This window comes from Pogona vitticeps, chromosome 10 (assembly GCF_051106095.1).
Source record: "Pogona vitticeps strain Pit_001003342236 chromosome 10, PviZW2.1, whole genome shotgun sequence".
NCBI classification, from domain to species: Eukaryota; Metazoa; Chordata; class Lepidosauria; order Squamata; family Agamidae; genus Pogona; species Pogona vitticeps.
This window is the reverse complement of record NC_135792.1, coordinates 24008070-24035332: the sequence shown is the minus strand read 5'-3', so window position 1 is coordinate 24035332 and position 27263 is coordinate 24008070. Positions and strand designations below refer to the sequence as shown.

At 43.8% G+C, this 27263-nt stretch overlaps 1 protein-coding gene and 1 non-coding gene across 5 annotated transcripts in view; both read right to left on the bottom strand.

Annotated features, from left to right (window-relative positions):
* SMPD3 (sphingomyelin phosphodiesterase 3) overlaps nucleotides 1-27263 on the bottom strand; it is a 120995-nt gene that overhangs the window by 59445 nt on the left and 34287 nt on the right. For all 4 annotated transcript variants that reach the window (XM_020805710.3, XM_078380515.1, XM_072980457.2 and 1 more), the window contains exon 2: nucleotides 26350-26446. The gene's annotated coding sequence lies outside the window, so the exon portion shown is untranslated. The remainder of the gene's footprint in view (nucleotides 1-26349; nucleotides 26447-27263) is intronic.
* On the bottom strand, nucleotides 18403-18601 carry LOC144584439 (U2 spliceosomal RNA). The gene has a single exon (XR_013538672.1). It is a non-coding gene; the product is annotated as a U2 spliceosomal RNA (small nuclear RNA).

Here is a 27263-nt window from a genome sequence, read left to right as displayed (position 1 = left end):
CTCGTTTGATAGCAGTTGTTTGCAACCTGGTCATGACTATGGATGGATGAGACTTTTGGGGGGGTCTGGACCAACCTGCATCTCTATGGTGATTGATGGCAAGACACTAGCTAAAAAACAGATGACCTTCATATGTTGAGTTTGTCTCAAATACTTAGGAGACTTGCTAGCACATTTTATACACCTTGCAATCACCCGCTGGATGTTGCTCATCAGGGGACTGGAAACAGATTCCCTTCTCTAGAGCTTTATGATGGGAATTTGCCAAAGAAATCCATTGAGCAATCAAGACACTGCAATAAATTCAACACCGAAGTGGAACTGATTGTTCTCGCTTGATATAACCAGCTAGAGGAGTGGAATGGGGGTGACAGCTCCCTAATGTATATTCAGCAGCGGACTGAAAGCAGCAGAGCTTCAAAAAGTTACATTTTTGGATTGCAACTCCCTTTCCAGAAAAGTAACCTTTTGAAGCTACTTTTTTTAAAAAAAGGAACTTTCCTGAATTCCCCAATCAGGCTAAGAAGTAGAGCCCCCCCCCCAGCATGGATCATGATGAGCAGCACTGCTGCCTAGAGAGAAATTCTTCTCCCCAAGGACAAAAGCAGAGGCGCTCCCTCCCTTTTGAATTTTAAGAAGCCATCTGTATGCAGCCCTCGCTCCCTCTGAAGGAGAGGACATTCCCCGTGGAGAGCTGGCCTGCTTGTGGTGCCCACTTTTAAAACACAGAGGACAAAAGAGTATGCTGGTTTGCATACAATCTCCCCCAAAAATTCATATGCCAACTTATATGTGCAGATTCAAAGTTAAAACATTTTTTAATTAAACAGAGTTACACAATCCATTTCACTCCAATAAGGAAGATTGCTGTCCAGGTGATCTCCTCACTAAATGTCTAATATTAATAATCATGTGCGGTTGTGTCCATTCTGGCTTACAGTGACCCTTTTCAGGGTTTTCCAGGTAGAGAGGATTCAGAAATGGTTTCCCATCCCCTTCCTCTAGGGGGCAATCTTAGGACTATGCAGCTTGCCCAAGGCTAAATAGGCTGGTTGTTTTCCCAGGAGGCATATCAGTGGGGAATCGAACCCCCAACCTCTGGCAGGTACATAAACCACTCAGCTATCCAGACGGCTAGTCTTCTAACATCTAGGTGCTGTTAAATAAAGGAAAGCTACAGTGGTGCCTTGCCCCGCATTACGACGAATCTGCTTTATGACAATCTTTTTGCGATTGCAATTGTGACCGCAAAATGATGGTCTAAATGGGAGAATTTTGCTTAACGATGATCGGTCCCCTGCTTCGGGAACTGATTTTTGCTTTATGATGATCAAAACCAGCTGATCGTTGGGTTTTCAAAATGGCCGCCGGGTGCTTAAAATGGCTCCTTGCTGTGCCTAGGGACGGATTCCTCGCTATGCAGGCAGCAAAAATGGCCGCCGTATGGAGGCTCTTCGCTGGATGGTGAGTTTTTACCCCATTGGAACGCATTGAACGGGTTTCAATACATTTCAATGGGGTTTTTAATTTCGCTTTACGATGTTTTGGCTTAATGGTGATTTTCCTGGAACGGATTATCGTTGTTAAGCGAGGCACCACTGTACTTAAGGAAGAAGTAGAATTGAAAAGGAGGAATGGAGGAACAGACAGATATTTAAATGTATACATTTGCCACATTGTTCCCTACGACATGCTGAACCTCCTATATTAATCTAAGGAATCTGATAGCATTTCAAAAAAAGTGTAGCACTCTTAATTTTTTAAAGACCCGTCTTCATACAAGGCATTACTGATTGGTTTTGTCTCTGCCATGTTTCACACAATCCTTCAGCAGGGATACAATGATATACAATTGTATTTTGGTTTGTGTATTTTATGTTTATGTTTTAGTTAAAAGAAAAAAAATTCTAAAAAGGGATGTAATGATATATCCTACAGAGCTGTGTCCAAAATGATCATCTTTCCAGACATATCCACAAGAATAGCCCAAAAATAGAGGTAGAAAGGCAGATCTGTTTCAACGTATCATTTCTGGCCGTTTCCTCCTCTCTCTGCCAGGTCTTTTGTAAAGCCAATGGGGCTTAATTGTGAGTTGAAGACCAAGACATCTCCCAAAATACTTTTGTGTAGTCACTAGGATAGCTCACAATTGTACATCTCGGCCAGGAAAATTCATGTCACAACCCCCCACCCCCTCTAATTGTGAGAATTTCAGCTAAGCTTAGAAGGACCAGGGAAGATGGTGAGAGAGAGAGCAGAAGATGAAAAAGCGTGGACACTGAGACTCTGAGACACCGCTGTTCTTCAGAAACATTGCAAAGCGGGTAAACTAAGGTAAAATGGGTGACTCAAGCCCCCAAAGGCAATCAATTGGCTTCCCCACACAATCAATTGGCTTTAAAAATAAAATATTTACTTCTCCCCCAACTCCTTCATTTATTCATCAACAGTGAAACCTTTGGGGCATAATTGATGTTTATGGTTGTTACCCGGCGACCAGGCAGGCTAGAAGCATCTTGCTTGATTTTCCCTTTTTTTTCCTCCTTCTTTTCCTCCCAAGAGAACCAAGACGTTTTCATTTGATACTTGGGAAGGAGAAAGTCAGCCTTAAATCACAAGACTTGCCATCAAATCCGGTGCAGGAGCTCATGAGGACTTTGGAGGCGATTACAAACCAAAGAAACATCTATTCAACAGGTACAACTCTTAATTTGACTATAATTGGCTCCTTTTCTACCTGGTAAATGAACTAAATAATAACCCCAGTCTTCTAATAGAGGGTAGAACTTAGAACGGCAGAGCTAGAAGGGACCCTGTAGATCACTGTGTCCAGTCCTTGTCATGGAGGCACAGTGGGGGAATCGAACTCCCAACCTCTGGCTCCACAGCCAGAGACCTAAACCACTGAGCTATAGGTTGCTATGTCTCTGTATTGTTCCCCCTGCCAACCCACTTCATGTTTCATAAGCAAGTAATGGGATGGTGTGTGTGTGTGTGTGTGTGTGTGTGTGTGTGTGTGTGTGTGTGTGTGTGTGTGTGTGTGTTGGGGGCAGACACAGAATAATTAAAAGATTCCCCTTGACATTGAGTCCAGTCGTGTCCGACTCTACGGCACGGTGCTCATCCCCATCTCCAAGCCGTAGAGCCAGCATTTGTCCAAAGACAGTTTCCGTGGTCACGTGGCCAGCGCAGCATTTTGCATGCTTTCGAACTGCTAGGTTGGCGAGGAGCTGGGACAAGCGACGGGAGCTCTCTCCGTTGCATGGATTCAATCTTACAATGGCTGATCTTCTGACCTTGCAGCACAGAGGCTTCTGTGGTTTAACCCGCAGTGCCACCCACGTCCCTTACAGAATAATTAGCAAATCCTTTATTTGGAGTTTAAGGTGGAAAACTCCAACCATGCTTACAAGGGAGAATGCTCAAAACCATGCATTTCAGCTGGCTTTGCAACCTGGGTCTCAGTTCCACTTATACAAGCAGACTCAGCATGGGCATCTATCGCCTTTTTTTGGGGGGGGCAATTCTTTCTGCCCATAAAAGATTGATGCATAATCTGAGGAAGTGGGATTTTACTCCTGAAAGCTTGCCATTTGCGTGCTTTGGCGGTGGTTCAATAAAGGTATCACCTAACTCTTGCAGTCCTGGATAAAACACTGCTGGGGTGATGCATTGCTGAGTGAGTAACACACCCAACCATGTCGCTTTGTGAGACCGTTGTGGCTCAGTAGTTAAACTGCAGTACTGCAGCCAAAACTCTGCTCATGACCTGGGATTCAATGTCAGGTAGCCGTCTCTAGGTTTGATTCAGGCTTCCATCCCTCAGAGGTCAGTAAAATGAGTACTCAGCTTGCTGTGTGTGTTTGTGTGCAATGTGTGGCCTGCATAATTAAACCAAAAACCACACAGAGACTACTTTGAGCACTTTGGGGCAGTATAGAAGCAGCATCCGTAGCTTTCATTTTTTGTTTAAAAAAAAACCCACTTTCACATGCCCACGGCCCAAGTGCAAAGTGAGATGAGGGACACTGCATAGCTTTAAGCTGGTCTGTCAAATAAAATTAATAAAACAAGGGAGAGGCAGAGTTCATTGAGAACGGGAGCGATCTGAGGTACAATCGTGGCTTTAAAGTTCAAGCTAAAACCCGGAGCAGCTTTGTGGCCTCTAATGGCATCAGAGCCGTTAGCCTTTACCGCAGAAAAGCAGCTAGAAACAGACAGTGACGTGCAATGAGGAGAAACAGATCTCCGAGCTCGGCAGAGGCAGCAATGGAACCGATTATCACACTAACGATCTTAGGTGAAATAGGACCACAATTCCATCTATCAATGTACTGGTTCTAATGAAAGAAAGGGAGAGGGGATCACATTAAGAGGTTGGCTTTCGACTCCACATGAGTCTTCATCATTGGGCCGCGCTGGGCCTCCTTGAAGATATTTTTTTGCTATTTGCCATTGTGTAAGTACTTCCCCCCCCCACACACACACACAGAGAGACACACACACACCATCAAAATTATCATCCGCTGCCTGATTAAGCAGGGACACCGTTCTAATTGCTCACAATGTTTTTCATCTCACCGGTTCAGCAATTCAACGCTTCAGCCCTGCCATTGCGCCAAACCTTTGATTGTCTAAACCTGTGCCCCCACTGATTTTCATTTTGCGAGCATCCTTCTAAACTGTGGCATGTTGTGTGATTTTTTTAAAAAAAGAACAATTTAACGCCGTTGCTGAAAATCGGTGCAAATGAATCTCTTCAGGGAAAGTTTCACGAGACAAGAAGAGGCCTCGTGGGGTCAGGGTAACAGATCAGATTGGCAAAGCAGCTTGAATAGAAGACAGTATTTCTCTCCTAAGGTCTATGGAACAAAAGATAGACTATCTGATTGGCCCTGTTTTTAATTCATCAGATTCTAAGAGCACCTCCCCCCCCCAGACCACATCAACCACATGGCTGTCCAGTCTTCCCTTGACATCTTTGATCGGGAAACATGGATTTCATTTAACAGTTTCCAGCCTCCAATGGCATTGTGACGCAAAAGCGGCCTCCTCCAGGACAGGAGCTGACCTAGTTCAGTGGCATCAATAGAAATCCATCGCTGAAGGGGCTAGGGGAACGGCCACATTCCTAAAGAGTGTTTGAAATGAACCCTGGCTGATACTTGGGGGGCTTGTGGTAGTCAAGTGGAATCAAGACAAGGGCTTTGAGCGATGAAAGCAGCTCTTTCAATCTGACGCAGAAGGAGAGGATCGGCAGGGTGCCTGCCACAATAGCAAAGAACTGCACAGGCTCAGAACGGTACTCCAAGGTATGGAATAAGGATGAGAAGAAATGTAGTCGGATCTCCCTCAGGTGAGCCTAACCGGTTGGGGGGAGGTTGCCAACTCCCTGTGGGAGATCTCGCCTCCACTATAACACCAAGACTGTGAGAGTTTGGGTTGTTGCTTTTCTAAATCATCATCATTTCTTCTGCTCTCCCCTTTATGATATTCAGCATGCACACAGGAAACACAAAGGGGCATAACTGACAGCTCGGAAGATGTGAACAACCCATCCAGGGCTTCAACTTTTAAAGTCCATAGAGAGAGACGGTGGTTTTAAATGTTGTACATTTACAGTGATGCACAAGACAACAGAGTCTTGAAGAAGAGATGCAATGATAAGATCCATAATCACCGGGTGTGGCATGTTCTATTATTCATGGCTTTTCAAGGGCATCCTCTAGTTATGATGCTCACACCAACCCTGGAAGGTGAGATTTTTTCACCCTCATGGCCAATGACTAACAAGGTACTTCTTATAAGGTCCTTCAAGCCTAACACGAAAACTCAGAATGGAAGGCAGAGATTCCTGTTCCTTTTGTGTTTCATTAAAGTCACTATCAGACATGTAATTTTTGGGCTTGCTGTTATTGCAGGTGAGCTGGCTGGATAGCTCAGTGAGTCAGTTATCTGGCTACGGAGGTTGGGAGTTTGATTCCCCACTTCCAGCGAGAAGACCCTGCCTGGGTGGCCTTGGGCAAGCTGCACAATCTCAGGTCCCCCCACCGAAGAAAGGAATGGGAAATGACTTTTGTGTATTTCTCCATCTAGAAAACTCTGAAAGGGGGTCACTACAAGTCAGAAGGGACTTGACGGCACACAATCAAAAGTCAGGAAAGGTGGGAGTGAGTCTTGTCCCTCTCTAGCATTTAGTTTCTATTCTGTGTCCTTCCTCTCAGATTCTCTTTTGACCAAAACACGCTGTATGTGATCTATATTATTGTGTAACAAAGGAAGACTGCAGAAACGCAATGGCAGCATGCTATGGGGAAAGAACCAAGCTCATGACCCCAAAAAAGAAGAGAGACCTATTGCAAAGAGAGGCCACACACACACACACGCAGGGGAGAATGGGGAGAAAAAGAAAGCAACTTTTTCCTCAATGTCTCTGTTCAGGAAACCCGCTTCCCCTTGAGCAACGGGCTGCCCCCTCAGACGGCTGAAGGCAAGCATGAAATTGTAGGCTTGCCGGTGGGGGGGGGGGACCAATCCTGTGCAAGGACAAGAGTCCTTGTCATATATCAAGGCCCATACCACAGACCAACTTCCACAGCTTCCTAATAAAATTGGAAAAGGCCAAATGCCTTTGGCCCAAACGGTTCAAACGCACTCAGGCGTGATTTGGAAGAAATAGACCAGCTGGACCTGAAGCAAAGGACAGCAGGACAGGAAGCCCTGGGTCCCAATCCACCAGCATTCCAAGACAGATATTACAGTAGGGATCTATTTCGGCTCCCTCCAACCTGAGGGGTTTCTAGATATATCTGACCCCAACACCCATCATCTCCCCGGCCTGGGACTTGTAGTACAACATAGATGAAGGGCAGCCAGTTCAGGGAGTTGGAGTGAAATCCATGAAGAAAAGCTAGCTGACATTTTGGGAAGGTAAACCCATGCCATATGCTTACTGAGAGAAGACTGACATCAGGTTGGTTCAGCAAAACTGGCCAATGCAGGTGGGAAGTGCCAGTTGTGGTGGGGGTCAGGAGCACCACGCTCTGCCTATCCTGTTTTTTTGCTGCCAGACAAGGACAGTCAGCTAGAAAGACAAAACTGTCAAAAGGTTGTAGCCCTCATTGATTTGTGCATGTAAAGAAGAACCATCGTTTCAGTCTTCAGTTGGAGGAGAGGCCTCATAAGAAGGTTGGGAAGACCAAGAAGATTGTTTTGCTGTGTTAAAGCGGTCTCTCTCAAGACGGTGGCCAGGTTTCTTCACATCCCTTCTTGAGTCGTTGGAAGAAAATGCGTATTTGTGAACGTATGTTAAGGAAAAATGGGTACTAATCCCTAGGTCCCGGAGGAATGGTCAAGTTCTGCAAGAATTAATGCAGTCTTCTCCAAACTGGTGATTACTGGAGTGCATTTCCTGGAATCCCCAGTCCAAGGCAGAGCTCATAAAAGTTACTTTTGAAGACTACAACTCCCAGAACCCTCCAGTTAACACAGTTTGTTGTAGTGCAGATCAGTTACTATATTTCCAAGCTCTGTTCTGGTCTTTCTCATCTCCAGTAGACACGGGTCTTCCACTACTGGGAATTGAACTTGCACGCACTGAAGGTATGAGCCCGTGGCCCATGCATTATGAGCCATGGGCTCCTGAAAGGCGTCTCTATTATACAGCTCATATGCTGAGTTCTCAGGAGGTGGTCACAGGGGATATTATGCATGAATTGGCACTCTGTTCAGGAAGCTTGAAAGAAGCAAACTTAGAACTGTGGAATTTTCTGGCCATAAAAAATAAGGACCGAGTGAAACATTCTTCTTTGCTTTCCTCCCTCTCTCACACCTTTTTGCCTAGCCGGCTTAATTGGGCTCAATTAAATCTCAGTGCATTGAGAAACATCTCTCAGGAAATATACCTTAGACAGATAGGGAAAGTGATACAGACATGTATTATCCACAAGTGAACCCAGCTAAACTGTCTCACAGACCACAAATCTTCGGGAGGCGGTGATAGGGAGACCAGCTTCTGTCAACAATCCATCCCAAGAGCAAAGATCTACTGTATGTCTGCATACAAAGATCTTGTTTCAGTTTTGGCCATTACAGGGCTCGGCTTTTCGACCCAAGTGGCTGGGGTGAGACAGGGTAATGCTCTGTGATGCTTATGCAAGGTCATTCAAGGTTGTGCAGCCAAACTGAGGATGCTGCTGAGCTTCCTGATTGCCCAGATCAGAATATATACTAGTATATTTGCAGGGGAAGGCAGCTTCCTGAAGTCTGGGAGAGCATACGCTCTACCTAGAAGTTGTAGAGCTGTCTTCACCCCTCTCTTGCCATCCAGCTTCCATGGTGTTCTCTGGGGAGCAAGCCACCTACTGCCAACCCAGAAAGAGTATTCCAGAGCAGAGTCTAAGAAAACAGGAAAGCACGGTCAGGTCCTGCCAGCAACATCAATGCCAAACAAGGAGTTCCCAAAACTCAAGGTTAGCCATTCAAAAATCATCAACATGGCTGTTCTTTCCTTTCTCTTTAGTCTCTTAAAAGTCTCTTTGCTGTTGATCTGTTCACAACCGTAAGTAAAGAAACATCTTTTTCCCCCCTTTCTCCTACAACTGTCTCAGAGCGATTTACCGAGATCTTAAATGCTAGTTGATGCAAAGGAGATGGACTTGTCTAGGGAATGTGAAGCTGTTCTCCTCTGTGAATCTCGGTACTTTGTGTAGCAAAGGGGATTTTTTTCCCCCCAAAATTCAAAACTCTGCCACAGTTTAAGCACAATTTTTTTTGTGTGGGGAAGGCCACACATTATTTTCCCGACAGCACTGCTTACCCCAGCTGCCGAAATGGCTAGCTTCTTTATCGGAAAGGAGATTTGGCAGCTGATGGGGCGACGGGAGGGGGGGAACTGAACTCTCAAATGATGAGCCGTTTGGAATACTGGGAGGTGGGAGGGGAGGCATTTTCTCCCTGATTGTTTTCCAAAAGGGCTGCTCGAGGTAGACTTAAATATTATGAGCGCCAGTGGGGTGATCTGAGAGCACTGACGTTTCTTTTCCAACATGTTATCCAACACCATTTCTGCCTGTACCTTTGGGAGAACCAGGATAAGAACGAGATGCTCTTGGACCCTGTCCAATCGCATCTGCCATCTCTTTGATAGATGTCCTAGCTTAGATGCCAGAATAATAAGCTTGGAAAGGTAGATCTCTTTATTTTAGAGATAATCTGCTTTTCCTCAGTGGCTAGGATGGGTGAACGAGAAAAACCACCAGCATCGGGAACAGAACTACAAAACTCTTGGCTTCAGAGTCAAATGCTACATTAAGAAAAAAAATCACATTTTCTCCTCTGAATACGTTATCCCTCCAAGCACACAAATATTTCAGTGCCCAGGTGTGTAATCAGGCACACAAAGGAAGCCGTGCTCATCTCTCACTGACCAATTACCAAAAATAAAAAATAAAAATAAAAAAGGAGGTTAGTTTATTAGCTACGGACTCTGGGAGGTGCATGTAAGAATACGTCGACAATATTTTCTTCTTAAGGGACTTCTGCTTCAACTAGTACGCAAAATGTCTTGTCTTGTTTGGCCCTCAGGCTAGTACTTGGCCATCTGAAGCCTGAAACTGCTCTTCAGGTGCAGATAGGAAGGAATATCAGCTCATCCTACCACTCGTCCTACCTCTCTCTGGATGGGCCAGGCCTGGTCTACATATGTGTATGGATTCTGACTTCCTGGACTTTTGTGGTCAACACAAAATGAAGAAAGGGTTAAAGAATGGGGCATGTTTAGCCTTGAGAAAAGAAGGCTGAGGGGTGATAGGATAGCACTTTTCAAATATTTCAAAGGCTGTCATACAGAGGAGGGGCAGGATCTGTTCTCAGTTATCCGAGAGTGCAGGACACGCAACCATGGGCTCAAGTTAAAGGAAGCCAGATTTCGGTTGAACATCAGGAAAACCTTCTCAACTGTTAGAGCAGTACGACAGTGGAACCAGTGACCTCGGTAGTGGGTGAGCGCTCCAACACGGGAGGTATTCAAGAAAAACTTAGATAATCACCTGGCAGATATGCTTCGATTATATTCCTGCATTGAGGAGGGGGCTGGACTTGATGGCCTTGTAGGCCCCTTCCAACTTCACTTTTCTATGATATGATTCTATGAACACAGCAAGACCTTCTGTCGGATCAAATTTTAGCTGCAGCCCTTTCAAGGCTGATGTTGCACTTTTCTATAGCATGCACACGAGCTGAAATGCAAGAACCACGGCCCGCTTGTATGAACTAAAATACCGTATTTTTCCATATATAAGATCTTTAGACTAAAAATTGAGGGTCGTCTTATACACAGAAGCTGAGGAGAGAGAAAAAAACAAGTGGAGGGGAAAGCAGGGATCAAAGCGATCCTGCAGTGCTTTGATCTCTTTCCCCCTACACTTGCTAAGCCCCACTTAGATTTCTTTAATTTTGGGTTAGAAAAGTGGGGGGGCGTCTTATACATGGGTTGCCTTATACATGGAAAAATACGGTATATATAGCCGCACTGGATGGTTTGTTTGCATCAAACCAAGGTTTGAACTCAAGTTCAGTGTGTTCTAACAAGCTGCATTCCAGTACAGAGTTAAGCCTGTTTTAGCTTAAAGTTCTTGCTTGCTTGCTTGCTTGCTTGCTTGCTTGCTTGCTTGCTTGCTTGCTTGCTTGCTTGCTTGCTTGCTTGCTTGCTTCCTTCCTTCCTTCCTTGCTTGCTTGCTTGCTTGCTTGCTTGCTTGCTTGCTTGCTTGCTTGCTTGCTTGCTTGCTTGCTTGCTTGCTTGAATAGAAAAGGAAAAAGGAAGCCGTTCTCAACTTGTAGCTGGGAGTATTTTCACTTCATCTCTGCTAAGACTCTTACTTTGACCTGGACTCGAACAGCCTCTCTTCCTTGTATTGGTTTACTTTGATGAAAACAAGGAATAATCCTCTCTTTTTATCTGTGATCCCCGCCTCCAACCCATGCCTTTCCCCCTCCAGCCCTTGAAACTCCTGCTTTCTTGCTAGGAATAACACTGAGATCAACGTTCTATAACCTAAGTATTTAATATTAGCACAGCAAGCTGTTCTTTTTCTTAAACATCTTTGTTATTACAAAGAATCACAGTGCCAGCCCTGGGCTGATTATTCACATCCTCTGGAAGTTTTTTAGGCAAAATCCTGCTGTTACTTGGAGCAGTCAGTGCAAAGAGATTTGTGGTTCTGGGTTAGCCACTAGATTCAGAATAGAACCCTCACTGTTTGGTTCGTTGATGGCACTGTTAGCATCTCTCTCTCTCTCTCTCTCTGTGTGTGTGTGTGTGTGTCTCCATGTTAACATCCAAAACTAACAGAAAAGGCATCCTGTAAGCTGAAATTCTGTCTTTCAAGCTGAAACCACTTCTAGCTCTTTCTTTTCTAGTTCTAATTCACATGTTAAGCCCAAGCAACCATCCAGGGCTAAACTCTGTACCAGAGTGTCAAGCCATTTAAGGAGGCTAAGAAAGGCACCGAGGGGGGGGGGGCTCATGGGAGCATCTGAGACCATAAAATTAGAGATTATCCGTGACTCGAGTGGAGAAAATCTTCAAATAATGAAAGCGTCTGATTCTCACAGGAGGAATTATCTCCCACCTTTCGGAGTATGAAATTCGACTTGCTATGTTGGGTCATCGGTCCCTAGAACATTCCTTTGATTTCAAAAACTGGCCTCAATCAATGCTGTGCAATAGAGGTGGGCATGAAGTGCTGGTTGAGTGGTTCATTCCAGTTCGTTTGTCGAACTGGATGGGTGTTCAGTGCTTCAAAGCTCTCTACCTCTCCTGGTGGGTGCTTGCCTGCAGGCAGTAGCTTAGCTTCTCTGCTCTTCCTCCTTTGGGGGCTGGCTGTGAGTGGGAGCCTGCTGGGGGAGGCAGGGCTCTGAAGTGCCAAACACCTATTTGACCAGTAAACGAACTGCCGAACCAGCAATTAATGCCCATCTCTAGTCTGCAACATTAATGTGCTTTCAGTTCTATTTACCAGTTATCTTTAATGTCTGTTTTTGGCCTCAGACATACAAAGATAGAGCTTTCAAGGCAGCTGGCATCTGTATTAGGGGCCCTGAAGGTGTTGGAAATGATTTCACAAGGACCTTGCATTTGGGAGCTAGGATGACAGTGTTCAAGGCAAAGAGAAGGAGGAGGGTATGCGTATAACTTTTGAGATTCACTACTTGGAAAAGTTCCTTTTTTTTAAAAAAAGGTAGTTCCCACAATAGACCAGCCAATGTTGCCATACTGGCCAGTGAAGTGAGTGAGCTGTAATTCTGAGAAATAACTTTTCTGAGATTTATTGAATCTGTGGGTCATGAACTCTTGTGCAGCATTTTAGTAAGAAAGGGTTTTAAAAAAGCTTTGCAGCTGGGGTGGGGGCGGGTTGTGAAGGGGTGTCGCTGGGTTGACAACGTAGGCAGCGATACAAACTGGACACATCACATGGTGCCTCTGAAGAAGCCGGCTGGTGTCCACAAAAAGCTTGCGTCAACATCTCGACAAGAAACACAACACAAAAGCAAAATTTTAAAATAAATAAATGCAAAGACATTGTCGCATCGTAAAGGCTAACTGATATACTTTAATGTGAGCTTTCATGGAACATGTCTACTTCTTCAGACAAGAGAGTGAGAGGAAAGAGGCCACACCACGAAACAGTCGAAATACAGTTCTAAGAGAAAGAGACAGTGGTGATTGATAGACTTTATGTGAGTCATTATACATTTCACCCTCGGCTACAGAAAACGACAGCAGAAACGACAAATGGAAATGAGCTAAGAATCAATGAGTTTACCTTTGAAGCTTGTTCTGTAGCTAGTTGGACAGGAACCTGGGTATGGCAGACAGCAAAATAATTATTGTAGCACTTTATATTTGGGAGTGGCTTAAGAACCCTTGGCTAACATTTAGTCCCATGAGGTGGATATTAAGTGTGTGTGTGTGTGTGTGTGTGTGTGTGTGTGTGTGTGTGTGTGTGTGTGTGTGTGTGTGTAAGAACTCTGACCATTACCCATGCTTGCAGGGTCTTATGGGAGTTGTAGACTAGATATACAGATTTCACTAGATCATCTACACCTATAGGATACAGTGGTGCCTCGCATAGCGATTGCTTCGTATAACGATGAAATCGCTTTGCAATGAAGATTTTGCGATCACTTTTGCGATCACTTTGCAATGTTCCCTCCTTCTGCCTTTTTCTCTCTCTCTTTCCAAGATTTCTCTCCCTTCATTCTTCATTCAGCACCCTCCTGGATATCCTATTATCAATATTTCTATCTGCAGAACGTTCTTAGCAGTTAATGAATGGGGGAAAGGCCCATTTCCTTACCCACTGAGGCTTTGAATATAAATGGAACTGGGGAGATAACAAATGTTTGGTGGCTCCAGCTACAATCCTAGCTCATCGGTTCACCAGCAATAGTTAAACATTTATATATCTCTTCACCACCTTTTCTGAGTGATTTATAGATAAGATCTAGCCGTTAAATATTTCAGTCGCTGGTGCTCATCAAGGGCTGCTTTTGGCAAAGAGTCAGCCAGGAGGTTTCTGCGTGATATTGATCATAAGCTTTCAGCTTCCAGTGGCGAGACAGCGGGAAGCGTTGATGAGAAACAACACAATCAGGGAGCCACTGGAAAGCAAGCTGGCTTGGGAACCAGGACAACAAAGGGAAAAATACGATGATGAGCCCTTTCGTGAGATGGAACAGCCTTCTCTTATCTTAAATTTCCTGACAACGAGCATCAACCACCTGTCTCAGAAAAAGCCAAACACAATCCAACAGCCACCTACGTTGACCTGGTAAACTTCTAGCTTTTTTAGGAGCAGATGATACGTTTAATCAACTATTAAGAATATTAAAACAGAAACAAAAAAAATGAAAGGGCTATGGAGGATCAGTTGCATTCGAGCCCTGTTGGGTCACAAGTTACACGGACCCGATTTTTATCTGCTGCCGTATGAAATCGGGGCACATTTTCAGATCCCAAAACAGCTCACAGTGAACTACAAGAATAATACATTGTTTGCTATCAGATCAAGCAGCCCACATGCAGCTTCTGGCAGCTTCCCAGGACATCCCAGAAGAAGCACTAGCTGTAAATGAATGACTGTTTTCTTAACAGCAATAATTGTGTGCTGTCAAGTCCATTTCGGCTTAGGGTGACCTTTTTTCAGAGTTTTCTAGGTAGAGAATACTAGTTGACCATCCCCTTCTTCTGGAGGGACCCCAGGACTGTGCAGCTTGCCCAAAGCTACATAGGCTGGCTCTTCCAGGATTCACAGTGCAGAATTGAACTCCCAACCAGATGCCTAACTCGCTGAATTATCCAGCCAGCTTATTCAGGGTGAATAAAACAGTGGTTGTGTTTGTACTTCCTTATTAAAATAGTCATTTCATGGGTCCTTAAGGCTGTCAGTGAGTCAAAGCATATCCTTCTTTGGAAATCCACATATTTTAGCAATGGCAAAATATCTTCAAAACTATAGACTTGGAAACTGCACATAGGCCAACATACATAAATTTGAGAAATGCACAAGTCGGTACATCTGAGGGATGTTAAACATGGTTTACCCTGATGTAGCAAATGTGGGGGGGGGGGAATACAAAAATAAATTATTCTACATTTTTCATGATTGGATTCACAGATTTTTGTGTGAAAACACACAGGAAGTGTTGCCTTCTTACATGGATATGGAAGCTCTGGATGGGTTATTTGTATCTTTTTACTCAACCCTTCTGCCCTTCCACGTTTGCTGTAAGCATTCCTGATTTCACAAAAAAAGAAAAGAGGCAAAATTTGCTCTAGGACACCACTTAGGGCACATAAAGAAGAAACGTTATTTCAGTCTGGACTGGAAGTGAAGCCTCATAAGAAGGGGAGACCGAGAAGATTGTTTTGGTGTGTTAAAACTGTGTGTCTCAAGACAAGATTTTTTCACATCTCTTCTTGAGTCTCTAGAACAAAGTGCATATGGGTGAATGTATGCTAAGGATAAATGTATATAAATCCCTAGGTCTTGGGGGAAATGCATGTTAAAAGGTATTTCAAAGCAATTTAAAAAAAAAACACAAGATAAATGCAAACCTGTGCATCTTGGGGGAAGAAAAATATACACACAAATTTCCATGCAGGACGAGAGAAAAAAGATGAACGCTGTAACCTGATCCAGAATTGGCACCAGATGACAGTGCCAGTGGGAAATGCAAGTAAAATAAGATTGGCAGATTTTCACATCTTTATGCCTTCTAATGTTCATCCTTGTTCAACAAAGTAATCCCACTGGTAAGAGAAAAGAAAGGTCAAGCAGTGAGTTCCTCTCCTAAAGACGTAACAGAGGAGACTCGAGTGGATAAAGACAGCAAGTGGGAAAGGGAGACCATCTGCTGCTATTAGCTAGATGCTTCAATATTATTTCTATATTTAGAAGGCAGTCGGATTTAATATTTATAAGGCCTACTTCCAATCAGGTGGATAATTTCCCCTTTCAGGCAACCGAGTGTGTTAATTTTGAACTGCAGCTCTACTTGAGCACTGAAGTGCAAAGTTGATTTCCTGTTGGGGAAAAGGGTGCAACGTATATCTTTACAGTCGTGTCCCGCTTAACAAGGAAATCGCTTTACGATGAGGTTTTTGCGATCGCAATTACGATCGTAAAACGATGGTCTAAATGGGGGAATTTTGCTTAGGGATGATTGGTTCCCTGCTTCGGGAACTTATTTTTGCTTTACGATGATCAAAAACAGCTGATCGTCGGGTTTCAAAATGGCTGCCAGCTGAAGAAAATGGGCCCCCCGCTGCACAGACATGGAAAATGGCCGCCCCTATGGAGGATCTTCGCTGGACAGTGAGTTTTCAGCCCATTAGAATGCATTAACCAGGTTTTAATGCATTTCAGTGGGCTTTTTTATTTCGTTTGATGATGTTTTCGCTCTACAGCGATTTCGCTGGAACAAACTAACATCATCAAGCGAGGCACCACTGTACTTGTGATTTTCGGTCAATGAAAACATCCAGGATGCTCTGTAACCTGGGGCTTGATCAGGTGGCTATTTGTCCTGTTTCTTGTTGCACTGTGGGGATGGGCTTTTTTTCTGGCAATGAGATGATATAATCTCTAGAGTTCCCAAAGCACCCCTACCTACACCTATCAGGGGGTTCTACTTTTTTCATGCAAGTAGGTGAGCTCCAGTTTGATTGATTTTCAGTCCATGCAATCACTGGCAACAGACCAAGAAGCAAGCTTAAACTTCCTTCCACTGTTAATTTCTGGAGTCATAAAGTGGCTTAAAAAGCGAGCCACTCCAAGATTTGAGCAAATTTAACACTTCCTCTGCTCCTCAGCAGAGGATCAGGGGAAGTGACTTTATTTTCACTGTCACCTAGCAATAACTATTTAACTTCTAGAATGCAAATTCTTGCTTGCCCTCTCCTTGCGTACAAGGAAAAAGAATCTCAATGTCCTTCACCTCAAAGGTGGGAGGTGGCACTCTTCAAAGAATTATCATGTTGGCAAGAATGATGTTTTGCTTTAAAAAAAACACACCTCTGAGCACAACTGCACAATTTGCATGAATTGCACAAAACTTGGATGACTGCAGCTTCGCTTACCATGCTGAAGCATTGGATGGATTGTTTTTAATCTCTGTTAACGATCTTGCTCTAATTTGCCATTTCTGATTTTGTTTGGTTTCTTTTCTCTTTTTTTGCTTTGTTTTCATTTTTGTTTTGCTTCTCAATGGAACAGAACATTCGGGACATTTCGGGCAAACTACTGAGACGTTGAAGGAGTCAGTTTCACTCTGGCTGGGAGATGAGGAACCTGAATTCTCCAGTGAGGTGTCTTTATTCTGTCAAAACCGCCAGAATGGAAGAGAATGAAGAATTTAGCTCATGCTTCTTCCCATCCCCTAACCTGAACTGTTCTTAACCCCAGCTCTTTATTATCTCGCTCTGCCTAACGGTTTTGTGCTGGGCCTGTCGTACGGCTCAGATCCATGTTTGGGTGCTTTATTCACTGCCTTCTATCATCCTGCAATAGCTTAACACAAAGGGAAGATGACTTGCCCTGAAGGTGGAGATTTGCTGCGTGCCTTCGTATGGTATAAAATCTGATGGCTTAAGCGGTGGTCGGAGGTGTGGAATGGGGTGGGGTGGGGAAGTCAGAAGCACAGTGATGAAACTCTAAGATGCAAGTCACGGCATTATAAAAATCCACTCGGGGGAATGTGAGGAACGAACGCACCCCTTATGGAAAAGGCTTTCCACCCAAAGCAAGCTTAGTTTTAATTTCGTGGCATTTGTCTCTCTCTCTCTCTTGCTATCCTACTGGGAATGTCGTTGGCATGGAAACCGTTGCCTGTATGAATGGCTGTTCTTTAAACAGCCTTCCGCGTCTTTGCAGCAGAGCCAGGTAAGTTCAGACGAAGAGGGCTTTTTTTTTTTTTTTGCAAGCTAATATTGGGGAACAGAGGGAGTGGGGAGGGGGAGTAAGGAGAATGATCTGGGGCGGCCCCCCCATTCGGCAGAGGGAGGGTTATCGTTCCAGTCTGCAGAATGCGGGTGTCAGGGAAGCACTGCCGATTTCTCGTGATCAATTTGTACCTTGGGATTTTGATGGCTTGAGATGGGGAGAGGTGCTTCTGGGTTTTTAATTAATATATCATTTTGGTCCAGGTATCACAATTACTTCGTTGGCTCGGAGTGTTGGGATTCCCACTTAAATGGAACAGCAGCACTCTTGGGTCCACCCCAGTTTCTTGGCCCGCTCTCGGGGGGGGGGTTAGCTCATTGGGCAAGAGGCACCCCCCATGGACTAGTGTTAGCACTAGAGTACTAGGGAAACAAGGGGCTGTAGGCAGAAATTTACAGAAATTGAAACAGTAATAAACTGCACGCACAGAAAGCCAATGACAAAAAAGCCACAATGCTCTGGCATAAAGAGTTTTTAAAGAAGCAGATAAAAGCATCTGCTGAAGAGGGTTTCCCTTGAGAGGGCGTTCCACCCAGAGGGTGCTACCACAAAAAAGGCACTGTCTCTCGTGTCCATCAGCCTAAAAAACCATCCAAGCAGCCTTGGAGAAGGATCTCCAAAGCTGACTTCAAAGCAGGTTTGTGTAGGTGATGGTGGTTCTCCAGATGACCTCGTCCCAAAGATGACCATAAGCATCAGATCAGGGATCAAAATGAATACCACCACCCCCAGTTCTTCTTACCACATGGAGAAGCCACCTCAGAAAAACTATTTATTTATTTATTTATTTATTTATTTATTTATTTATTTATTTATTTATTTATTTATTTATTTATTTATTTATTTATTTATTTATTTATTCATTCATTCATTCATTCATTCATTCATTCATTCATTCATTCATTTAGCTAGCTAGCTAGCTAGCTAGCTAGCTATCTACTTACTTACTTACTTACTTACTTTTTCATCAAGAGGACACAAGGGGGCTTACAATATTAAAAAGCAAAGAATAATAAACTATTTTTTTTTAAAAAAAGCACTACATATTTACAACAGTAACACTACACTTGATCTTAGCCAAAAGGCCAAGAAGCCCTTTAACATTAACTAAAATTAAACAAATATCAAATTTAAACACTAGTGGATAAACTCGATAAGCTGAGGCACATTTTTGTAAACATTGTCAAAAGATATAGGCTTTTTTTTTTTTTGCACAACAGCAAAAAGACTGGTCAACTCCCGCCGCGCCCCTCCCCCAAGGGAAGAGGAAGAATGGTTGGGGAGGGGGGAAAAAACTCTACTTGCAAAAAAAAGTATTTTGCTTTTTAAAAAATTACATATTTTTAACCAGGATATATTTTTTGTGAAAAACCCTCTTTTTTTGCACTTCTAATCTCAATCAAAATAAATCCCAAAACCTGAACAATGCATATTTGAACAATGAACAAGTTTTTAAATCCTTCGCGTGCTCTCTGGAGAGAACAAAAATAAGCAAAAATCTGAATTTCTCCATTGTATGCAACAGAGAGAATAAAGCAAAGCAAAACTGGGACTGTTTCTTAACTTGGCAATATTTGGCTTCTCATTTTGGGATCTGTTTCTGTACCAGCTCATTTTCAAAACTTTTTAAGTAAGAGCTTGCGCGCATCTTTCTGGCACATTGGTAGGGCATGCATTCTTTTTGGCATGATTCATTTGCTTGAGAAATGCCAGATAGCTCAGTGGTTTACGTCTCTGGCTGTGGAGCCAGAAGTTGGGAGTTCAATTCCCCCACTGGGCCTCCTTGACAGGGACTTGATGATCCATAAGGTCCATTCCAGTTTCACAGTTCTACGATTATTATTATATTAGGCTGGCAGGTAAGCTGTGTGTTGCCAATTGTATGGACCTGGAATTTGGGCCTGGCTGCTAAACTCTTTGGCTTGCTCCACTTTGGGAGGAAGAGGAGGAGCAGTTGAAAAGAGGCCATGGGGCTCAGAACGAAGGTTGTGTACAAGGATGGAAAGAAGTGGGACGGAAGATGAAAAGGGATCAGGTCTGGAGGGGAAGAAGGGGCTGGAAGGTGCCCTGTCTCATTTCCCTGCACTGTGATGTCTGTGACTTTCCCCCATCAGCCTGGTGCAGTAGCACATTCCCTCATCACTTTATGTCCAGCACAGTCACAGTGCACACTTCCAAATGGTGCCCCAGCACCAACCACATCAGTTTCCAACCGCCATTGTGGCTGAAGATTCTGGGGGAAACTAAGAGCATTGTTGTGGGTTTTCCAGGCTCTTTGGCTGTTTTCTGAAGGTTGTTCTTCCTGACATTTTGCCAGTCTCTGCGGCCGGCATCTTCAGAGGACTGGAGTAGGAATTCAGTCCATGCTCTGAAACTAAGAGCATGGAGCTAATGAATCATGCCAAAAAGAATGCATGTGCCAGAAAGGTGCACGTAAGGTTTTATGGAGAACTAGAGACTGATCTAAGTAGAAACATATCCAAATGCTGTCTTCCCCCCCCCAATCCAAACCATGTCACCAGCAATCTATATGCCAGTGTCTTGCTAGAATCTGTCTAGCAAGATCTCTGTCTGTGTATCTCAGAAACTAAGAGATTCTGAGAGAAACTCTGCCGCCCAGAGTAGACCTTTGGTCTAGATGGGTGGGGTAGAAGTCTAATAAATAAATAAAATAGATAAGAGAAAGTGCAGGGAGAACAAGGGAAGGGAAGCAAGGAGGAAGGGACAGAGGGAGGGGGAAATGGGATGGCACTGACAGAGGGAGAGGGGCCACATAAAGAAAATAGTTTCACTTCCCCTGATCCTCCACAGAGGATAAGGGAAAGCACTTAAGTGACAGCTGATGGAGCTGCAAGGGGTTGTTTGGTGTCTGGACAGGTGGAACACACCAAATGGCACATCGCTCCTCCCCCCTGACCTCAACAGACCCTTTGTAGGCCAATCCAACCCACACCAAAACGGGCCCTATGTCTAACATGCAGAGCTGAGAGACGGACCCCTTCTGACTTAATGCCTCCCTAATAGGTGCCTTGTCAATAATCACCTTCCTTAGTCACCCTTTTCTAATTGCTAAGTAGTTTGAGCGACAAGTATGCAAAACCTGGATCAATGCAATTAAGTTGTGAGCAAGGAAGGCAACTCAATATGCGGAGGGAAAACCTCGAGGAGAAAGGGTTGGCATAATGGCATGCACTGCAAAGAGAAGGAAAATATTTTTCACCCTCCAGACCTCTTGAAAGAAGTTAAATATAGGGGGGAAAGGGGGCAGCTTAATGACCTACTTGAAAAATCAAGAGTCAGTAAGTTTTCATTTTGATCCGTCTTTCAAGGCACAGAACAGTGATGGCAGGTTCAACTGGCAGCATCTTAAGGACATGTCTTAGGCCCTTGAGGTAGAAGACGATGTGTATCTGGGAGGAGAATCATGGGCACTCACGTCGAACGAGACCATCTCCCACTCCCTCCACCATGAGACAAGACCCTGAGAATTCACCCAGCAAGACAGAGGCAGAGGCAGCCTCTTCCAAAACAAAGCGAGAGAAACAAAAGGAATGGGGTGAGAAGCTTTACTGTTGATTTCTCTCACGCTCACTAGCAGATTCACCTCGACAGCTCAGCGCCTTCCAGGGATGCTGGCGAGGCTTTGGGTCCAAGTCCCAAGCCTGACTCCCAGTCTTTGGCACCAAGTCCCAAGTCAGAGTCTCTGTGTAAAAACTTCTCCCTCCCCAGAAAAAGGGAGGGACGGATGGATTCCGAGTTGCAAATCGAGGCTGAGTCACTGGAAATAAACCTCGTGTCCCAGTTGAGCCACCAGTGCGATTTAAGTCTGATTTGACAGTGAGGAGTCCCATGACTCGAGTCCTCACCCCCACCCCTGGCACCTCCTAAATTTTTTTGTGCCCTGGGGAAATGCCCCAGTTGCCTTGCCTTAGTTACAGCGCTGGGAGTGGGGAGTTAGTATTGCCAGGTCTCAAGGCATCAAAGAGAGAGCAAGGGTGTCTCAAGGGATAGTCCTTAGAGAGGTTCCCTCTGTGGAACGTGAAAGGCAGTGAGACGCTCCATCTCATGCTCCTTGAGACTCATATCAAAAGAAAATCATCCTCCCTAACTTCAAGCCCCATTTCCTCACTCTTCTTCTCCCATTTTTCATCATGAAAGCTGGATAGGCCAGTGGTTTACATCTCTGGCCATGAAACCACAAGTTGGGAGTTCGATTCCCCACTGGGCCTCCTTTACAGACTCAGTGCTCCCTTCCACCTCTGCTGTTCTAAGATGATGATGATGATATTTTATGCATCTTCAGTTGATGCTAAAAAAAAAAAAAGCAAAGTCCACCTGTGGATTTTAGACTTTCTTAAATTATTAATTCTATGCATCAACATCGCCACCATGAAAACAAAATGTTTTTTTTTGGGGGGGGGTGCATTTTAAGGACCTAAATGAATGCCTTCCTTTTTTGCAGTAGCTTTAATGGCTGCATTTATGTTACTTTTTACAGTTTAAGTAGAATTTTTTACACTCCCTGCATCCTGGCTAATTTGTTTATTTATTGCAATATTTCTCTATAGCTGGAAAGCTCAGGATGGGAGATAGATCAGTTTTAGGGTTTTTTTTAATGAACGCTTTTCTGTATTTATTGCTGCTGTTAATTTCTCTCCTACAACATGTTTCAGAGAGTGTCTTTGCTAACATTCTTAGTAGTTCTTCAGTCTCACCAAGGAAAGGCAGGGAATACAAAAACACCAATTAATTCCAAACACAAAAACTCTGGAAGAAGAAATTTTGGATGCAAATGAGAATTTTGCAAGCTTTACCACATAGGGCATCCTTTATCATGTCCTCCGCCGTCGCCTCCCTGAGAAAGAGGAATGTGTTTAAGGAGGCCTAACCCTGAACAATGACAAAATGGGATTTAGCAAACGGCTGCACAGGAAATAGGGGGAAATGAGATTAGACTAATTCAGACGCTGCATAAGGAGTGGACCAGCTGCCTTAATTCAGGCAATGTGAATTATTAATGATTTATATATAATTTCCACCTCCTTCTGACCTCATACAGGCTTGTTTCTCTCGGCAAGACTCTTTCCATGCCTAGATCAGGAAATTGGGGAAATCAGTTTTGCAAAAGGTCAAATGCTGCACGTTGTCAAAATTGGTTCTCTCGTGCCAGGCCTGGCTTCCTTCGTGGACAAAGGCTGGACATTTTAATTTCATGTGCTCTACACAGAGAGGAAGGGAAGGGGAAGGAAAATACAGATCAAGGCATCCAGTTTCTAGGGTGAGGCTCTAAGCCAGTGGCTCCCAACCCTGAGTCCTTCGACGGTCTTGGAATGCAGCTCCCAGAAGCCTGCACCAGCAGCTGTACTGACCAAGATTTCCAGGAGTTGAAGTCCAATAACATCTGGAGACCCAAGGTTGGGAACCACCAAAACTCCCAGAATCCTTCACCACTAGCTATTCTGGCCAGGATTTCTGAGAGGTGTAGTCCAAGAACATCTGGGAACACAAGGTTGAGAACCGCTGTTCTAGGGCCTAACAATTTGCTACTGCAAGGTGGGGACCAGCCCTCCTGGGTGTTCATCTCATGTCCAGCCCTTTCTCCTCTTGAGAGTCTTCTGGATGACAGACCTCCATCGGAAGGACTGTTCAGGTCTGGCTTGATGAGACAGAACCCTAAAGAGGGAGGTCAAGGACCTCCATATGGTCCTTGGGCATTGATCTCCAGGCATTTCTTGACTTTCCTCCATCATCAGCTCCTTACCTATGTCCATCTCATGGGACTGAAACTTAAGCAGCAGGGCAATAGGGTCCCGGATGCCGGATTTTCCACTTAACACATCGCCAAAAATGAGAACGCAAGAGGATGCCAATTTGCATAAAATGCAGAAGCAAGTTTATTAGATTTTTTTATTATTATAATTTAACTGAATCGTACAATGCATCTAACGCAAGTGGGAAAGTCTGTTGACTGGGGAGCTGGTGACCCAATGGGGAATTTGCTACCTGGATGTGTTCCCTATGGATGGAAAACTCTGAGGTCCCTGACCTCCCTCTTTAAGGTCCTGTCTCTTTACGTCAGACCTGAACAGTCCTTCCAATGGAGGTCTGTCATCCAGAAGACTCTCAAGTGGAGCACTGTCTTAAAAGAGGACATGGGGACATCCTGGTATAAACACACAGAGGGATCTGCATGGCAAACACTTCCATTTTGCTTCATTTCAGGTTCTTTAAGGGCTGCTTCTTCTGTTTTATGTCTTCCGTGCACTGGCCCTTTCATTTAATGAAGAAAGGACTACTTCTGTGGGGTTATTCTATTTCATCTTCATTCATTCATGCTCTATATGGTACACATCCAAGAGCCCTAAAGAACCTGTAAAAGCTATCCCAAAAAAGGTAGAGGCAAGGCGACGGAACACCAATCTATATCAAAAGCAGACAATAGTGGAATTCATGACAACCACCACCAAGAAAACAGTCTCTGACACACCACCCAATAATAGTCCTTTAAGAGAATAAATGGTTGTGATTGCCATCAAATCAGGAAAAAAAAACTTATAGTGACCTTAATAGAGCTTTCAAGATAATTTAAGAAGTGGCTTTATGAGTTTACACATCCTCCACTGAGTTTCCATGGTTGAGTTGGGATTCAAACCCAAGACCTCCTGAATCCTGATCCATCACTCTATCCATGACACCATATTGGGTATTAACAGAATAAATGCACACTGTAAATCAACCAAAATAACACATCTAAAAAATCAATCAAACAGGAAAAGCCTCCCCAATACACACAGAGAGGAAAATAACAAAACTAACCACAGACCCCTCTCCCAAACAGCAAGAATAGCAAGTGGAAAAAGGCAAAAGATAAAATCAAAGTCCCTCATTCCACAAACCACACAACAGAAGAGTTAGAATAAAATGGGCAGATCCAGAAGCCTCCCCTTGCTTCTAGAAAGTCATTTCCCCATTTTCTGTATTTATTAACTGTGTTTGAGTTTTCTATCAAGATGGATGTTTTCCTTTCTTCTCACCAGAAGTAGACAATTAATAAAAGAAAGCTTGGAAGACTGATTTCACTGGTAAACAAGTATGACTCTGGCCTTGTATATGTTTGAAGCTTCCACAGAAAAGTAGCAGCTCCTTGTTCCCAGTGCTCATAAATTTCTCATTCACATAATTTTCCAGGTCTCATCATAACAAAACTCCCCCACCTAAAACCACCTGGCACCAGCAAGTTTTATAGATTTCTTGCAAAAATGGGATTTTCTCCTTTATTTTATCATCCGCCCCCCCAGCTCCTGTTCTGCACTGTAAGTTGCCATATAGCACAATGTCCTTTCAAATGAATCTTGAACATGAAGGATGATGCCATTCGGCCCAGAAATTGTAATCATCCTGTCCAGCTTGGCATTCCTTTCACCCTTTCCTGATGAATTCCCCCCACAGACGCCATGTTGCACAGGAATTGAAATAATCCTGGACAGCCTTTACTTCCATGATGAGCAGGACGCTCCTTGAGACATCTTTGAGATTTCTCAGGGGGAAGGATCTCATGCAAAGAAATCTTGTCAGAGGGGGGAAAGGGGGGGGATCTTCCTCCTTGGTTTCTCACCAAGAGCAGCGAGTGTGAAATTCAACGCTGCTTGCCCAGAATCCGAGGGCAGCAAAAGACGCCTGCATTTCTGACACTCCAAAAATCAGGTGGGGATTTTCCAGTGAACAGCAATGGTGGACAAGATCATCTCAAGCAATTTCTACAAGAGGAAGAGACATATTCCCCACATTTTATCCATTAATTTTTCTTCTTAGTTTGGCCTGGATTGCCCTGACCAAAACAGAAGGCATGCTCCACTCTGGCAACCTGGCACTGAATATTTTGCATCCTCTATTGGTCTGAGCCTACCATTTATTCAAGAGAATGGCTGGATAGCTCAGTGGTTTAGGTCTCCACAGATAGAGGTTGGGAGTTCGATTCCCCCACTGGGCCTTCTTGACAGGGAGTGGACTCATTGATCCATAGGGTCCCTTCCAACTCTGCTCAGATAATGGCGACGACGATGATGACATACAGAGAGGAGGGAAAACATGGCAGCCAGCACCAAACAGATGTTGGAGAACAGGAGGAGAAATCAGAAAAATTGAGAAAAAAATGTCTCTGATCAATTTCCGTTCGATATTCAAAATGAGTGTGCCACAGAAAAGGTTTGACTGAACCTTCCCATTGTCCTGCTTGCAGAAGACTTTCAGTGTGAGAGAGGAACATTTAATTGTGTGCTATCAACTCACAACTATTCTCAAGCATCACGGAGACACAAAATGCTATCCTTTACAATTCTTTGTAACATATACAGTGGTTGCCCATTCCAGCCTTTCAGATTTGGATGGACATAATAATCATGTACTCTCAAGTCAATTCTGACTTATAGTAACCCTTTCCAGGGTTTTCTAGGTAGACAATACTCAAGACTGGTTGACCTTTCCCTCTTTTTTTGGAGTGCCCTGAGGCTGTGCAGCTGGCCCAAGGCCACCCAGGCTGGCTTTTCAAGGATGCACAGCAGGGAACTGAACTCTCAACCTCTTGCTCCACAGCCACTGACTTAACTCCCTGAGCTATCCAGCCAGATACAGGATGAACATATGTAGCTCACAGAAGCTTTTTAGGGCTACTCTCTGTAGACCCATCTTCCCTAATCCTCCCTTGGTTTTGGACTTCAAATCCTGCTGTCCTTGGATAGAATAGCCAGTGAGGGCTAAAAAAAAAAAAATTCACCTTAGATTATTCCCAAGGTTATATACATGAACTTTCAGTACATCGAAGAGGTTGTAGAGGAAAATTACTCACCTGAAAAATCAGTGCTTCTGTTGTCAGCTTTCTGTGTTCAGATTTCATTCAGCCTGTCCTTCTTCAGTATAAGCTTTGCTACTGCTGGGTTCCTTTCCTGAAAGAAAATGTACATCATTCAGAATCATTTGTGACGTTTGGCATCAAACCCGCCGTTCCTCTCACTTAGTCTCTTACTGTCTTCCTCTCTCTCTCTCTCTCTCTCTCTCTCTCTCTGCCTCTGAATTATAAGCATGTTGGATTACATCCCAGTCTGAAATTTAGAATAATTATGCATCTCTATAAGAGACCTTTTGTGATGAGAGATGGTATTTACTTCTCTGGCTGGAAAAGAAAATCTCTAACTCGCGTAATTTTCATTTTATTTTGAAAACTTCCTTAGACACATTTCAGTTATTTCTGGGGAAATATTTTTAAAACTGTGCATCATGTCTTGTCCTTTTTTTTTTTTTAACAAGAAGATGTTGATGATTTGTAATCCTGATTTATGTAGACTCGTCTAACATACAAGCAAACCAAGGGAGTATTAAAAGAGGAAGGGAGAAGGGAAAAGAAGAGAAAATTCCCTATAAGAACCTAGGGATACGTTTAGATTTAATTCAATCGTCATTTTTAAATAAATGAAACTAATCCACATTTCACAGGCTAAAAATATAGGCTGGAACACAGTTCGTTTTAACCTTGGAAGTATCTAGATGCAAATAATGAAATAAATTGTATCTATTTACATTTGGGTAATGGATATTCTAGTTAGGCTGTGATCACACCAGTGAAATGTTTTCTGGTTCTTCCCCTTTGATTTTTAATTTTAATCTGTAGTCCCAAGATGCATGGCCATTAGCGAATCATTTACCTGGCAAGCATGCTAATTGTGGATCACTTGACTCAACCAGAGGTTTCTCCTTTTTTTGTTG